The sequence below is a fragment of the Coffea arabica genome, chromosome 11c (genome assembly GCF_036785885.1).
Source record: "Coffea arabica cultivar ET-39 chromosome 11c, Coffea Arabica ET-39 HiFi, whole genome shotgun sequence".
Lineage (NCBI taxonomy): Eukaryota > Viridiplantae > Streptophyta > Magnoliopsida > Gentianales > Rubiaceae > Coffea > Coffea arabica.
Window position 1 is genome coordinate 9,004,284 of NC_092330.1, and position 16,125 is coordinate 9,020,408.

The 16,125-nt window shown below is 35.6% G+C and overlaps 1 non-coding gene across 1 annotated transcript; it reads right to left on the reverse strand.

Annotated features, from left to right (window-relative positions):
* Positions 1 to 2,229: 2,229 nt before the first annotated feature.
* Positions 2,230 to 2,336, reverse strand: LOC113717496 (small nucleolar RNA R71). The gene has a single exon (XR_003454412.1). It is a non-coding gene; the product is annotated as a small nucleolar RNA R71 (small nucleolar RNA).
* Between the last annotated feature and the right edge of the window lie 13,789 nt (positions 2,337 to 16,125).

The window sequence follows — 16,125 nt, forward strand, 5'->3', positions numbered from 1 at the left end:
TGTGAATTTGTGAAGGTAATTGATGTATGAAATTCATGCACAAGTTCAAAGGAATATAAGGGTCATCCAGAGGACAAAGTACACAAGAAATTGGGAGCAAAAAAATGAAGAAAAAGAGAAGAAGTGAAAAACTGGAAAATTGCTCAACAAGGATCCGAGCTCGGATCCGTGTGTATAAGAGAGATCCGACCCCTCGTCTGTACTTCTGGCGGAGAGCATCCGAGGTCAGGACGATCCGACCTCGGATCCATTATGAAATCCCTCGGATCCTGAAGATCCGAGCTCGGATCCATTTTCACTCCTCGGATCCGAGGCTCGGATCTGTCTCTTTCCTCAGCAAGTGCAACAGCCGTTTTTCTTTACCTTTTTCACAACTTTCCAGCTATTTTGAGGGACAGAAATCGGTGGCACATGCGTCTGCAACAAAAGAGAAGACCAAATGAGTATGGAAAAAAGGAAATATCATATCTTTGACTTCTTTTTACAAAATCTGAGTGGAGGAAATTATGAAGTGAGAGGAATGGAATTTCTTCCACCTTTTATGCAGAAACACTGAGGAGAAGCAGGGGAATTACCATACGTAGCTAGTTTTCTTTCTTGTATCTAGTTTTCTCTCTAGATAGGAGTTCTTGGAGAAGTACTTGGAGAGTTTCACATATAATCATATTGTGCAAGAACATAGCAAGAATTGGAGAGCTTCACCTTCAATTGGCTAAGCTTTCTTTTATCTTTCTTATACTTGTACTTTATGAGGTTTTGCATTAATAAACTTGTGAGTTTGATTGTTAAATCATTCATGAGTAGCTAAACTCCTTCATCTAGGGAGTGGATGAAACTTATGGCTAAATAGTATAAATTGAATGTGATTTACACTTGTTATATCTTGTATTAACTTGTCTACTTGTGTAGCTGTGATTACTTGCTATTGATTGATCACCAATAGTTTGGTTATAGTTGTTATTGTTCAATGAGAATTGGTAATAACAATGGAAACACATGAGTAGAGCTTGAGTTGTATGTTCATGAAAATAGAGATACACTTAGGTGGATTACTTAGCATTTCATGAAATAAAACAGAGTAGTAGTAGTATTTCACCATGAAAATAGGGAAATCTATATTGCTTTAGGCCATTTCATCATGAAAATGAGACTTGGAAACTTTGGAAATGAATCTCTGGTTAAGCAAGAATAATAGCAAGAAGTAAATCCATTCATTTGTGTTGTTTATGCCATAAGTGGAATCTACATCCCTAGAATCTTCCTTAAGTGAAATTTCTCTATTTGCATTCAGCATTTGTTAAACTAGATTTGTATATCAGATTTGTAGATTACAGCATTAGATTTTCTCTGCTCAAATTAATGGTTAGTCTAAATAATAGAGAAAATAAGGGCTTAGTAATTGTTTGAATTGCTCCTCGTGGGATCGACCCGATATACATCTTGTACTACAATTGCGACCTGTATACTTGCAGTCCAACGGGTGTAAAATCGGAATTAAACTTGCATTGATACAAAATATCCCGTCAAGTTTTTGGCGCCGCTGCCGGGGAGCGGCAATATTAGAGCCTAATCAACTCTATTAATTTAGACAGATTTATTTTTATTAATTGAGCTGACTATATTTAATCTTTTATTGTAATCAGTTTTTGACCATTGAAGTTGCATAATATCCCTTATTTCTGTTTGTAGTGTATGCACCGGGAGTCTCGAGAAGTCGCACCCTTCGATCCAGAAATTGAGAGGACACTACGTAGACAAAGGAGGCACACACAACAGCAAGAGGAACAAGAGATTTGGCAATCAATAGAGGAAATTTTGATAGAACTACCGTTTGAAGAAGAAATGGCCGAAAACGAAGCAAATAGGCGAGTTCTACGAGATTTTGCTCTACCGGGAACACAAGGATCTCAAACAAGTATAGTAAGGCCTACGGTAAATGCTAACAATTTTGAGATTAAACCATCACTTATTCAAATGGTTCAACAATCTCAATTTGGAGGTAATGCAGTAGAAGATCCTAATACACACTTAGCTACATTCTTGGAAATATGTGATACAATTAAAATGAATGGAGTTAGTGATGATGCTATAAGGTTACGGTTGTTCCCATTTTCATTGAGAGATAAGGCCAAACTTTGGCTACACTCTCATGCTCCTAATACTTTCACCGGATGGGATGATTTATCAAGAGCATTCTTAAATAAGTATTTTCCACCAGGTAAGACTGCTAAACTAAGAATGGATATCACTAGTTTTAGCCAAATGGAAGGTGAATCATTATATGAGGCATGGGAAAGGTTTAGAGATTTGCTTCGGAAATGTCCACATCATGGACTGCCGGAGTGGTTAATCATACAAACCTTCTATAATGGTTTAGTTTTTTCTACTAAAACTATAATCGATGCAGCTACAGGTGGAGCTTTAATGGGTAAATCACCCCAAGAAGCTCATAATTTGATAGAAGAAATGGCAGCAAATAACTACCAATGGGCCAATGAGAGAGGTAATACAAGACGTCACGCAGGTATGATAGAAATGGACACTCTCAATATGCTGAGTGCTCAAATGAATAATGTGATGAAATTGCTAAGTAGACAAGGTGGAGTTGGTCCAAGTTCATCTAATGCACACGTAGCTTGTTGCTCTTTCTGTGGAGGTGAACATGATATTAATGAGTGTGTTGATTCTGAGCAGGTACAATTTGTCAATAATTACAACCGAAATGCTCCAAATAATCCTTACTCGAATACTTACAATCCGGGGTGGAGAAATCATCCAAACTTTGGATGGAAAGATCAAGGCAATCAACAAAGGCCAACCAATCCGCCGGGATTTCAACCAAGGCAACCACAGGCTGAAACTAAACCAAGTTGGGAGATCGTGGTGGAAAAACTTGCTAAGGTGACTTCGGATAGATTCGAGCGAGTTGAGGGGCGGTTGGACCAATTAGCTGGGATGTACAGAAACTTGGAGGTTCAAATTGGTCAAATTGCCAATGTGATCAACAATAGAAACCCTGGTGAATTACCAAGTAAAACCGAAGTGAATCCGAGAGAGCTTGTCAAGGCAATCATTCTTAGAAGCGGTAAAACGGTTGAGGGATTCGATTTTGAAAATTCAGGTTGTGAAAAAGACAAGAAGCAAGCAATTGAAGGGGAGCAAGAAAGTCAAAATGATCATGTTATCATTGATATTGATGCACTTCATCCCAAATTAAATTCTAATGTGATACCTTTTCCTCACAGGTTGAAGAAAGATGGACAGGATCGGGAGTTTGAAAAGTTCTTCAAAATGTTTAAACAATTGCACATTAACATTCCTGTCATTGATGCTATAACACAGATTCCCTCTTATGCACGTTTCTTGAAAGACATCATGTCAAAGAAGAGGAAAATTGTAGATAATGAGATGATAGCATTAACGGAAGAGTGTAGTGCATTGATTAAGAATAAACTCCCTCCTAAATTGAAAGATCCGGGAAGTTTTTCTATTCCTTGCACTATTGGTCAATTGCATTTTTCTAATGCTTTATGTGATTTAGGTGCAAGTGTGTCACTTATGCCGTTATCGGTTGCCCGGAGATTGGGACTTCAAGAGCTAAAAGCTACCAATATTACATTACAATTGGCGGATCGGTCAATCACACGTCCCATGGGTATTTTGGAAAATGTGCTCATAAAGGTAAGACAATCTATAATACCTGTGGATTTTGTTGTCTTAGATATTGAAGAAGATGTGAGAATGCCAATTATTCTAGGACGACCGTTTTTAGCCACTGCACGAACTATAATTGATGTAGAAAAAGGTAAGCTTATATTACGGATTAATGGTGAGGAATTGGAATTCAATTTGGATAATAAAGAAGGAAATATAGAGCCTACTGCTCTTGTTTCTAATATGCCATATGATGAAAAGGTTAACCAAGAAAGGACCGAAAAAGTTAAATTTATAAATGTCCTTGGTACTAACTTTCATGGTGTAGGAACAAAGGAGGAGAAGATAAGGATGGAAGTTGGCTTAATAAATTCGCCATTCCATGAAGAAAATGGTGAAAAGTTGAGCCAATTCAGAAAAGACAAGCAAAATCCACTCCAAGGTGAAGTTGAGCCTCTCTATGACAAGTCTAATATTCCTCCTTGGCATTTGAGGAAATTGGACTATGAAGATCAATGCATGGTTCACCACATGGTGGATTGGCTCGGGAGTTTCGACCCATGGGGAGAAAATCTCTCTCTAATGCTCTAAAGTGATTCAACTTTTTCAGTCGAGCCAACGACTATAAACAAAAGCGCTTGTTGGGAGGCAACCCAATAATAATTATGTATTTGTGTGTTTTTATGTGTTTCTTACATTTTGGTGTGATTTAATTAACTAATTAGATGTATTTCACTTGTTTGTAGGAGATACGGGAGTTTTATCATCCATCTTGGAGGTGCACTTGAAGAACATGTTGGCAGGGAGTTTTTCTTACCAAATTGTGTTTTAAGTGATTAAAATTTCTATGCCTATACATACATTGTGCATTTCAAGTATATTTAAGTGAGTTTTGGTGATATCATGGTTATAAAGGCTCATGGACTCATTTGATATACATTTAATGCTCAAAAATGCCATTTTAGTGTAAAAATGCAAAAATGATCAAAGAACCTCACCCCTCGATTTTCAATGTAGATGTGTTTGTTGTGTTTCGAGAGGTTGGATATTATGTTTATGGTATATTACATGTGCATGGGACGTTGGAATTGAGAAAAGGGATGTCCAATGTGTAATTTGGAATTGGCAGAAAAAGGGAGAAAAAGTTTGAAAAAAATTGCAGTTTCTGCAATTTGTTGCAGAGACACAAGGATCCGAGCTCGGATCCTAAAAAGCCCAGACAGATCCGACCGCGGATCCATCGATCCGAGCTCGGATCCATTCCAACCCAGACAGATCCGAGGGCTCGTCTGTATTTATGTTGGGGCTGATCCGAGCCTTGACGGATCCGAGGCCTTCCAGAACAGATCCGACCTCGGATCCGTTCGCGATAAGAAAGGAAACGAGGCCTCGGTTCCTCATTTTCCAGCTCCTTTTGATAAGAGTTTATTTTACGTATTTTTAGTGTGTTTTATTAGTTAATTTTGGTTTGATTATTTAGTTTTATAACTAAAATAACTAAGGTTTTGGTAAAAAAACTACATTTTATGTTAAAATGGCTAAACATTGCATTTTATGGTAAAAAACTTCATATTTTGTAGGTTTAATGATTCAATCATCAAATGAAGTGCATTGGGAAGATATTTGGATGATTGAAGATGGATTAAAGTGGTGAAAATAAAATATGAAGTGTAAAAGGAAAAATGCAAGAAAAGTCAGGTTTAACAACTATGACACGTTTTGGTATTTTGACTATATCTGGAGCTACACAGATCGGATCAAGGTGATCTTAGTACCATTTTGAAGCTAAGAGATATATCTACATTTGGTATGAAGACATCAAAGTCCAATTCAGCCGTTTTCATAGTCCAAAAGTTGAAATACCGAAATTCAACTCAGCTGTCCAAAGTGGAAAACAGAGCTCCGACCAGTCTATAGTATTTCTGTCATATCTCAAGCTACAAAGCTCCAATTTGGATGATTCTTGAAGCATTGAAAAGCTAACTCAAAGGGCTACAACTTTGGTGTTTTACACAAAATCCAGTTCGGCCTGCATCATGGAGAAAATAGCAGTTGAAGTAAGGACAAAGTGAAAACGCGAGTGCACAAAACGCGAGTTGTAGCCGCGTTTTGTATAGACGCGTTTTCTGGCCGCAATTCTGCAATTTGCTCAGTCAGTTCTCTTATGTTCAAACTACTTTCCAGCTACAATCTGCCAGGGAATTCGGTGCACATGCTTCAGAAGACAAAAGGGCAGACAAGGTGGCTTATTTTCAAGTCAAAAACAATGGTTTTTGACTATCTTAACAAAAGGAGATTTGAAGAATCATAGCAGCAAATTTGGACTGGTGAGAAGAGGAACTTTTCATCAGCTTATATGCAGAGACATTTGGGGAGGTCTGAGATAGAGGAACATACGGGAGAGAACTTGAAGTGCAGAAATGTAGTTCTTTCATTTCCTTAGTGTAGGATAGTGTAATAAGTGTAGTTAATCCATTCTTGTATAATAGCTAGATTAGGATGAAGATGGAGATGAAGAAGGAGGAGTTGAAGCTCAAGTGACATGGGTTATCTCTACTCCAATTCTTTATCTTTTGTATTGGATTCTTAACTATGGTTATTATGCAAGTTCTGGAATTTATGTTTATAATTTGTTTCTAAAGTTTATGCCTTAGGTTTGGTTGAACTTTCTATGATTGTTAGTGTTTATCATTTGGCTATTTAACTGCTATGATTTGAGCAAGTTATTTAGCACTTTAGCTCTTGAAATCATGATTAATCTGGTACCATTAATTATGATTATCTAAGGTGTTATTTCTACAATGAAAATTGAGATTTAACATTAGTTCAAGAAGTGCTAAACATAGGGAGTACACTCACGAGAGTAGAGGTGCACCTATGGGATTTTGGTGATTTATTTCATGTAATTTCACTGAAGAAATGAACTTGTAGCTAATTTCATAACCATGAGAATAGGTATGGATTAGTTATAAGTATAATTGATTCACTACGAAAGTAGGATTCAATTGCATTAGGAAATTACACCATAATTAGCTTAGATGTAGTACTCAATGATCTAAATATAGCACTTGCATGAGTAGTTAGGGATACCACAACCTAAGGAGCTTTTATTTGTTATTTTGTATAATTTCAGTAGGTTAAATTTGCTATAATTCGTTGATAGTCTAAATAATAGAGAAGCTTTAGTAATACCGGTAATTGTTCACTCTTCCTTGTGGGATCGACCCGATATATACCCTAAACTACTAGTTGACCTGTATACTTGCAGTGAACGGGTGTAATTCGGTTTTTTAACTTGTACGTATGTAAAATACCCGTCAAGTTTTTGGCGCCGTTGCCGGGGAAGATTTGGCAATATCGGTGTGAAGAGCAACGTTATTAGTTTAGACATATTATTAGTTATATTGTGAATGTTATTTTCTGTTATTTTAGTATTTTATATGTGTATGTGTTTTATCACCTATTCTTTTTACTAATTTTGCTCTTAAGTTGTTTAAAAGCAATTTTAGGTGATGAGAAGAGTAGGTCAAGTTGGAGGACAATGCTTGAGAAATGGAAGATTGGCAATGGATGGTTACCAAGTGCAAAACTCCTTCAACAGAGGTAACCAAGAATTTACTGAATGCATGTCTTTTGAAGATGGTTTAAGGTGCTTAAAGGCTAAATTTGATGTTATGATGTTACAAGTTCAAATGGACACAATTAAGCATGAAATTGAGCAAGGGAGGAATGCTAATGCTTTTAATTCTTATCATGTGATTTGTGACTTGTGTGGAGGTTATCATACTACTAATACATGTATGCAAGCACAAAATGTGGATTATTATGATGAATTAGAGCATTACAATCCTTGTTTTGATCAATATAGAGCTCATTTGAGTAATTCTCCTGCTTATGGTTGGGATAATCAATATACTTATAGTGATTATTCATATTTTTATGATTACCAACCTGAATGTGTCCAATATGAATCAAAACCATCTTGGGAGTTAGCAATAGAAAGAGTAGCTAATGATTTTAAACCATCTTGGGAGTTAGCTTTAGAGAAATTAGCTAATGCAACTTCTGACCGTTTTGATAGGATTGAGGAAAGAATAGATGAATTAGCTTCTCACTTTGGTAGAATACATGAGCAATTGAGTGCATTGTGTGAAGTTATTTCGTCTAATAAATTGCAAAATGATCCTAGCATGAATGGTAGGAATGTTGTATGTGAAAATGGATTGCATTTTGATGAAAATGATGAATCTCAATTGTGTTTCAATGAGCAAATGTCCATTTCACATGATACTATCTTTGGAACTAACTTTGAACCTCAAGAGGTGAGTTTTAATGACTCATTTTTCATCCCTCTTGAGGAGTGCATTGAAAGTATAGGTTCTAAGGGTATTGCTACCCAGGATACTCTCATGACATTTCCTTTGGTAAGTTCTCAAGTGGTATATATTCAAGGTAATATCTATAAAACACTTGGAATAGGTAAGTCATTTCTATTTCTCACATCATTAGAATATGTGTCTTTTACTATCAAGTCACCTTTTAATGATCCACCACGACCTAAAATGGTGGATTATTCTTTAACCAAACCTCCTTGAAAAATGAGGTTCAATAGTCGAGCCAACGACTATAAATAAAAGCGCTTATTGAGAGGCAACCCAATGTTTTGGCTATTTATGTTATTTTTGTGTGATTTTATGTTTGGAGTATGTGTTTGAGTTATTTCATTATTTTTCATTTATAGGTATCGGAAATGAAAGCAAAAGTGACCAAATGAGGTGAAAAAGACGAAATTTGATCAAGGAACTCAACCCCTCGATTTGAGTAATTGTTGTTTTTGATTCGTTACAAGGGGTTAAAATGCATATTTTGATCATTTTACATGTGCATGCATTGAGAATTTTAGCAAACAAATGATCTATGATGCATTTTGGAAATTTGGGGTATCATTTGTAATTATTCATAAGTTAAATTTCTGCTAAATTTCGCAGCAGAAAATGCATTTTTCTAAAAAACGCGCCAATGAATCGCGTTTTCATAGAATCGCGTTTTCAATTCTGCACCTATAATGAAGAAAACGCGCCTTCAAAACGCGAAAGAAAGTCGCGTTTTATACCAAGTCGCGTTTTCATGCCTGATCAAAAAATTGAAAACGCGCCTTCAGAAACGCGATATGAAGTCGCGTTTTTAAGCATAGCCGCGTTTTCAATCCTGCAAGATATGTGAAGAAACGCGACTTCACAAAACGCGGCCTTGAGGCGCGTTTTGATGAGTCACGTTTTCTGAGCACGTTTTTTTTTTATTATTTAAAAAAAAATGCAGTTTCCTTGATTCTATTTTTCTTCTTTTTCTCATATATTTTCTTGTACCTTGAGTTGCTTATTGTGTATTTTTTATAGGTACATCACTAAAACAAGGGTTTGAAGTTACGGATAGCCGTTTTGATGTCTTAAGCCTTTGTTATCACTTTGGTTTCTCATTTTCCATTTTTAGGTTTATATTACTAATGGTTACCAAATGGAACTCACGAAGTGATGAAGACAGGCGAACAACATACCATGAAACTTCATGTTCAATCACAACAATAGGGAAGTATTACTTTTCTTTATCTTGATTTTCCTTTTTACACATTGAGGACAATGTGCATGTTAAGTGTGGGGGGATGAATTGAGATTATATACATTGTATGTGATTGACTTATTAGTTGCAAATATTGGACTTGTGTTAAAATTCAAATTTTTCTACAATCTTGTCCAAAATTGCAAACTTGCCCCAAAAAGTTTCAATTTTTTCGATTTTATCCAAAGGGGTAACAAGTTTCATACCATTAGTAGTTCAAATTTCTTCTACATTTGAGATAAATATATGTAATTTGGAAACTTCTTTTCTCATTTAACTTGGAAATGACTATTATGTGATTATAATTTTTGCATTTGTACGAAAGTATATCTTTTAAAGTGGAGAAAATTATGCCTATATTTTTTTGCATATTTGATGAAATTTCTTCTCTTTATTGGATTTTATAAGTTAAGTGATAAATATGGTCAACAAGTGCAATACTCTTCTCATGATTATTCTTTTGAGGAATTTATTATTATCTTTGCTGTAAAAAGAAAAAAAAAGTGGAAAGAAAAAAAAAAGAAAAAAATAAGATTTATTCTACTCCAATGATTCTCGTACTTAGTAACCGGGAGTCTTCATCTAAAAATGTCGACTTTCGCGTAAAACGGTACTTGAATTAAAAGTATGCAAAGTAACTTGAGTATGTGAAGTGTTGAGTAACCGGTGATCTTCATCTAAAAATGTTGATTCTCGCGTAAAAAGATACTTTCACAACTTAAGTAATATTTAGCTATATTATATAAATAAATCCCTCTTTAAGTTAAATAAGAAGATGATCATGGGTTTAGGAAGCATATTATTGACCATATGAGTTACTTACTTGTAAGATTGGGTAAGGATGAAAAATTGATTTGAATTTGTTATAATGAGGGTATAATTGGCTCTCCTTTACTTGATATTATGAGTACTTGAATTTAATTGAATAATTGCATAATGGTTATTTACTTTGTTTTGAGGAAATGAAGTTGAAATGCTACATATGTTTATTTTCAAATTTTGGATCATTGTTGGTTTGTATTTCTTGTTGCTTGAGGACAAGCAATGATTCAAGTGTGGGGGTATTTGATAAGAGTTTATTTTACGTATTTTTAGTGTGTTTTATTAGTTAATTTTGGTTTGATTATTTAGTTTTATAACTAAAATAACTAAGGTTTTGGTAAAAAAACTACATTTTATGTTAAAATGGCTAAACATTGCATTTTATGGTAAAAAACTTCATATTTTGTAGGTTTAATGATTCAATCATCAAATGAAGTGCATTGGGAAGATATTTGGATGATTGAAGATGGATTAAAGTGGTGAAAATAAAATATGAAGTGTAAAAGGAAAAATGCAAGAAAAGTCAGGTTTAACAACTCTGACACGTTTTGGTATTTTGACTATATCTGGAGCTACACAGATCGGATCAAGGTGATCTTAGTACCATTTTGAAGCTAAGAGATATATCTACATTTGGTATGAAGACATCAAAGTCCAATTCAGCCGTTTTCATAGTCCAAAAGTTGAAATACCGAAATTCAACTCAGCTGTCCAAAGTGGAAAACAGAGCTCCGACCAGTCTATAGTATTTCTGTCATATCTCAAGCTACAAAGCTCCAATTTGGATGATTCTTGAAGCATTGAAAAGCTAACTCAAAGGGCTACAACTTTGGTGTTTTACACAAAATCCAGTTCGGCCTGCATCATGGAGAAAATAGCAGTTGAAGTAAGGACAAAGTGAAAACGCGAGTGCACAAAACGCGAGTTGTAGCCGCGTTTTGTATAGACGCGTTTTCTGGCCGCAATTCTGCAATTTGCTCAGTCAGTTCTCTTATGTTCAAACTACTTTCCAGCTACAATCTGCCAGGGAATTCGGTGCACATGCTTCAGAAGACAAAAGGGCAGACAAGGTGGCTTATTTTCAAGTCAAAAACAATGGTTTTTGACTATCTTAACAAAAGGAGATTTGAAGAATCATAGCAGCAAATTTGGACTGGTGAGAAGAGGAACTTTTCATCAGCTTATATGCAGAGACATTTGGGGAGGTCTGAGATAGAGGAACATACGGGAGAGAACTTGAAGTGCAGAAATGTCGTTCTTTCATTTCCTTAGTGTAGGATAGTGTAATAAGTGTAGTTAATCCATTCTTGTATAATAGCTAGATTAGGATGAAGATGGAGATGAAGAAGGAGGAGTTGAAGCTCAAGTGACATGGGTTATCTCTACTCCAATTCTTTATCTTTTGTATTGGATTCTTAACTATGGTTATTATGCAAGTTCTGGAATTTATGTTTATAATTTGTTTCTAAAGTTTATGCCTTAGGTTTGGTTGAACTTTCTATGATTGTTAGTGTTTATCATTTGGCTATTTAACTGCTATGATTTGAGCAAGTTATTTAGCACTTTAGCTCTTGAAATCATGATTAATCTGGTACCATTAATTATGATTATCTAAGGTGTTATTTCTACAATGAAAATTGAGATTTAACATTAGTTCAAGAAGTGCTAAACATAGGGAGTACACTCACGAGAGTAGAGGTGCACCTATGGGGTTTTGGTGATTTATTTCATGTAATTTCACTGAAGAAATGAACTTGTAGCTAATTTCATAACCATGAGAATAGGTATGGATTAGTTATAAGTATAATTGATTCACTACGAAAGTAGGATTCAATTGCATTAGGAAATTACACCATAATTAGCTTAGATGTAGTACTCAATGATCTAAATATAGCACTTGCATGAGTAGTTAGAGATACCACAACCTAAGGAGCTTTTATTTGTTATTTTGTATAATTTCAGTAGGTTAAATTTGCTATAATTCGTTGATAGTCTAAATAATAGAGAAGCTTTAGTAATACCGGTAATTGTTCACTCTTCCTTGTGGGATCGACCCGATATATACCCTAAACTACTAGTTGACCTGTATACTTGCAGTGAACGGGTGTAATTCGGTTTTTTAACTTGTACGTATGTAAAATACCCGTCACCTTTCTCTTTCTCTCTCACCGAACCCTAACCCACCTTCATCAATCTTCCATTTTGCCCATTAATCCTTTGATCTTTCTCAACAAAAACATCCCAAATACTCTTGTGAGCATTAACCCTCAACAATTTGGAATCAAAAACACCAAATTGAGGGGTTTTGATCTTCAAAACGTGAAATAGGGCCAAACTGAAATCTTGCAATTTGAGGTCAAATTTGGGCTTGTTTGTCTTCCATTTTTGCATCATTATCATCCTCCATCATCACTCTACACATTTGAGGTAACAATTTGCAATTTTCTTTGAGTTTACATAATCTCTAATTTTACATTTTTCTATTTCTTGGGTATATTGTGATAAATTTGTATTTGTTAGAACTTCTTGATACAATTGTGCTACATTGCACTTAAATAGATTGTTACAACTAGTTTTATGTTTATTTTTGAGAAAAATTGTGGATTTGGTGATAATTTTTGACATTTCTTTCTCAATTTTTGGGCTTGAGTATTGTATTGACTTAGAATTGTGAATTTTACTATATGAACTTGTTTCGAGAGGTATAAGTCACTAACATACCAATTGAACAATATATGCTCTCATTAGAACAATAGCCTATGGGATAAAAGAGTGTGTCCCTGATCAAGTTGACCACATTGAACCATTTTTACTTAAGATAATTAGCATTTGTTTGGATGAATTGGAACTCATATGTATGTACATTGAGTGTTATAAATGGGAATGGAGATATTCTCAAGTGTTTGTGTGTTTATGGATATAATTTTCAATTATTTGCACTTAATATGCATGAAATGGTTTCCTTATTGGTAATATCCTCTTTACATGTGGGAATTGGATTTGAGAAGTGTTAGGAAGTTTATTTGTTTAAATTTTGGTACAGTTTGGCAGGGAGTTTAGCCCTTTTTCAAGGGGAAACTCTGCCGAAATTTTCTTAAATTCCTAGTTAACATGTATGAGCAAGTTTCTATCATTTCTAATACATACTCATCTTGTTTATAGGTGTTATGGCTCGTACAAGGAGGGCTCGTATTCGTACTCCTACACCATCGTCAAGTGAAGAACATACACCTTCTGTGCATGAGGAGTCGCCTGAGGAAGAATCTCCTTCGCCTGAGTCACCACCTCGCTCTCGTCGAAAGACCGCATCCACTAGCCGTGACGAGCCATTTCCTGACTATGATACCACTCGTTTCACCTCGCTCGAGAATCAACAGTGGTACGAGGCTGGTTTGGACAAAGAGATTATCGTTGAAAAACATTTGGCACCGGAGGTGGATGCACACTATCACATCTCCACTGCATTTAAACGACTCGGATGGGAGACTATACTAAATTTGCCAAAGCATTACTATCCCAACCTGGTCAGGGAGTTCTATGCCAATGTGGAGAACAAGCAGAGCCACAGTGGCAACCTCATCGTCTCGTGGGTTCGAGGTAAAAGAGTGACTCTCAATCGAGATACATTGAGACATTTCGTCCAACTCAAAGACGAAGGCGAAGATGTCAAACTGACCAAGGAGTTCAAAACTCGAGACCCTTGGGAAGTGGGAGAAGCCGTGGGCCGTCTAAAGGGTCAATACCGTGAGCGAGGAAGTTCGAAAAAACTCACGGTATATGCCGACTCCTTCGAGCATCGGTACCACCTGATCTTCTACCTTTTTGCCTTCAATGTGGTGCCGAAAAAGAGTGGTAAACGGGAGATCCGAAATAGCGATCTCTATTTTCTGGATAAAATGATACATGGAGTGGGTAGGCAGTTGACTGGTATTCCTCTACCCAACATTATCATCAGCTATATGCGAACCACAGCTCGTATGAGGGCCGGCGAGACTTGTTTTGGATTTCCTCGGCTGCTATCCCTCATCTTTGAGAAGCTCAAAATTCCCATTGGAACCGAGAGAGATGTGGTAACTAGGTCGGCCGAGGAGGTAAATGATTCGTTACTCAAATCCTTGGGTATTTCTACTGATTTTGGAGCTACTTTGGTCCGGGACACAGGAGAAGCATCGACTTCCACTCAGCCTCCGCCTCACACTGAACCACAAGCGGAAACTCAAGAGACGGAGGCACAGCAGACTCTTCCTCCTCCGGTTCCACGACCGCCTCCTCAATCGCGCTCCAAGTGGCAAGAGCTTCTCAATGCTATTTGCTGTATGGAGACGCGAGTCGTCGAGCGCATTGACCAGACGGAACGAATGATGACTGAGCGACTCGACCGACATGATCGCCGTCTTCGTGCGATCGAGGATCATTTTCATATCCGACGGTCCCCTACACCGACACCTCATCAGGAGGAGGGCCATATTGGTACCTCACAGGGTCCTCATGGAGCCGAGGAAGCAGTAGACCTTTTTAGCACATTAGACCTTTTATTTCTTTATTTTTCTTTTCTTTTGTTAAGACAAACTTTGTAGCTTTTATTTTTCTTTAATTTAAATCATTTTGTGCTACTTATGGTATTTGGTACCCTTGTTGTCTCATTTTGGACAGAAAATGGATGAGCATGATGATTAAAAGATTCAAACGGCATCACCACCTATTTTGAGGGAAGTTTCAGTTCTTTTACCTTCCTCTACAATGAGGACATTGTAGATTTTAAGTGTGGGGGAGGCATTACTTATCTTATGGGTGATTGTGTGTTGAAATGCATGATTTTAGTTGTTTATGGCTTAAAAATGTTGGAATTATATGTGGAGATAATCATGAGTATAATTTTTGTGAAAATTGAGGTTGTTGGCAAGGAGTTTCATCCATTTTTATGGGGAAACTCTGTCAAAATTTTTCTAAAATATTTTCCAATATTTCATTATAATTCTTCCATAAAAATGGCCAAAATGTTAAAATTTTAAGTGTCTAATTCTTCCATTGGATAAAATGCTATGTGTATTTTGGAAAAGTTTAGTTCTTATTTGGCCTGGAATGAATTATTATGCAATTAGGATATTTACATTTTAGAAAGTATATTTGGTTAAATAAGAAAAATTATGCTTAGAATTTTGCAAAAATTAATGAGATTTATCATTTTTACTTAATTTTATAAGTAAGTGATTGATATAGTCAAAAACAAGGCCAAATTCTTCCTTTAATTATACTTAGAGGGAAAAAGAAATTACTTGTTAAAAAAAAAAATTTTAATATTATTTTTCTACTCCAATGATTCATATACTGAGTAACCGGGGGTTGGCATTTACAAATGTCGGCATTCGCGTAAAAAGGTATTGGAATTAAGAGTATGCTTAGCAATTTGAATAAGTGAAATGTTGAGTAACCGGGAATTTTCACCTAAAAGTGTTGATTTTCGCGTAAAAAGACATTTTCACTATTTAAATAAAATGAAATGCGAATAAATCCCTCTAAATTGTTAAGTTTTGGGATGAGGAAGGCCATAAAATTGACTATGTGATTTACTTATTTGTGGAATTAGGATAGAATGAGAGATTGATTTGAATTTGTTATAATTTAGGCATAATTATTTTTATTTAAATGAATATTATGAGTATTTAGTGTAATCTGAGAAATGGCATAATGATTGGTTTCTAGGTTTTTGAAAAATTAAATTTGACAAAAGTACGTATATTGTTTTATCTATTGAATATTTGAAGTAAGTTTTGTGTAAAATTGCTTGAGGACAAGCAATGATTCAAGTGTGGGGGAATTTGATAAGTGAATATTTAACGTACATTTTGTATGAATTTGGCATTAATTTTTGGTATTTCTGAGAAGATTAAGCCATATTTGAACTCTTTTGGTGATAATTGCTTAAATATTGATTAAGGTTTCAAAAATTGATAAATGAGTGAATTAATGCGTTAATCTTGTGAATTTGTGAAGGTAATTGATGTATGAAATTCATGCACAAGTTCAAAGGAA